Source organism: Microtus ochrogaster, unplaced genomic scaffold, assembly GCF_000317375.1.
Source record: "Microtus ochrogaster isolate Prairie Vole_2 unplaced genomic scaffold, MicOch1.0 UNK44, whole genome shotgun sequence".
Lineage (NCBI taxonomy): Eukaryota > Metazoa > Chordata > Mammalia > Rodentia > Cricetidae > Microtus > Microtus ochrogaster.
The window spans coordinates 2,177,528-2,179,334 of NW_004949142.1; the positions used below are offsets into that span (position 1 = coordinate 2,177,528).

General features: G+C 40.4%; 1 protein-coding gene across 7 annotated transcripts in view; it reads left to right on the top strand.

Moving 5' to 3' along the window:
- Gpatch8 (G-patch domain containing 8) overlaps window positions 1–1,807 on the top strand; it is a 73,911-nt gene that overhangs the window by 65,179 nt on the left and 6,925 nt on the right. The window lies entirely within an intron of this gene.

Here is a 1,807-nt window from a genome sequence, read left to right on the forward strand (position 1 = left end):
TGTGAGCCACCATGTGGTTGCTGGGAATTGAACTCAGGACCTTTGGAAGAGCAGGCAATGCTCTTAACCTCTGAGCCATCTCTCCAGCCCCTGCAACTCTTTATATAGTAAACATTTCTCTCTTGAGTGTGTTCCAAGACTACCTCCCCGAAAAATGTACATCAGACCACTTTCTGTTTCAGGACACATTATACTATCTTTTTCTTCAGAAAGCAACTTTTAGTTTAGTAGTTAAAAGATGACAGAATAGAGATGGTCATCATGTAGGCTGCTGGTTTGGCACTCCCCCTGACAAGCAGCATCATTTGTTTGTTGGTGTGAGGTAGACTTTAACACAATATAAATATGTCTTACTCTCTGTATCTGCTTGGATTCCATCTTTTTTTTTTAAATATTTATTTATTATGTATACAATATTCTGTCTGTGTATATGCTTGAAAGCCAGAAGAGGGCACCAGACCCCATTACAGATGGTTGTGAGCTACCATGTGGTTGCTGGGAATTTAACTCAGGACCTTTGGAAGAGCAGGCAATACTCTTAACCACTGAGCCATCTCTCCAGCCCTGGATTCCATCTTTGAACAGCAACAGCATGTACAGCAAAATCTAGATACCATGGCCTCTGGGTTTTTTGATCCCAAATCGAGAACAACTAGTGAATTATCTAAGTGTCTTTAGTTATTGAGTTCAGAATTCAGGAAATGCCTATATAGCTCAAACACTGAAAATTTTGGGGAAGATATATAATAAAACTGATTTTAAAGCTCTTCTATAGTACTGTTGTGGGAGCTGGACGGTTGCTCATCAGGGGTATTGTTCTGGGCTCCCAGAAAGTATAATAGTTCCTGTGGATTTATTTTCTGTGCCTTCACTTATCCAGTAAGCTGTGATATGAAAATATTAAAAGAGGGTCAGAAGGATGCCTGAGCAGACTTGAGTTCAGTCCCCAGAACCAATAAAGTAGACAGAGAGAACCAACTTCCATAAGTTGTCCTGACTGCCACACATGTACCTTGGCTTGTATGCATGCACACACACAACTAATAAAATGTAACAAGGACTACATTAAAAAGAAAAATATAGTTGGATATGATGGCACACACCTTTCTTTTTTTGATTGATTGATTGATTGATTGATTGATTGATTGATTGATTGATTGATTTAGTATCCTGCCTGTAGGCCAAAAGAGGGCACCAGATCTCATTATAGGTGGTTGTGAGCCACCACGTGGTTGCTGGGAATTGAACTCAGGACCTCTGGAAGAGCAGTCATTGCTCTTAACCCCTGAGCTATCTCTCCAGCCTGGCACATGCCTTTAATACAAGCACTTGAAAAGCAAAAGCAAGTGGATCTCTGTGAGTTAAGTGCCAGCCTGGTCTACACAGCAAGTTCCAGGACAGCCAGGGCTGTTATACAGAGAAACCCTGTCTCAAAAAAACAAAGTAAAGGGGCTAAGAAGGTTGCTCAGTGGTTAAGAGCACTAAATGTTCTTCCATAGGACCTGGATTCGCTTTCCAGCTCCTACGTCATGGCTCACAATCTTCTATAACTCTAATCCCAGGGCATCTGATGTACACATGTGGTTCACAGCATACACATAAAAGCAAAATATACACATAAAAATAAAATGAAAAGAGTTTGGTAACAGATACAGAAACTGAAGGTATTGGTAAAGGAAATGGCCAGTGAACCAGAAGAGGCAGCAAGCCCTATCATCCCCAAGAAGAAAAGGAAATTTTCTTCTGAGGAGCCTGAAGCTGCTGCTAATTCTACAAAGAGTACCAAAAAAAAAAAAAAAAAAAAAAA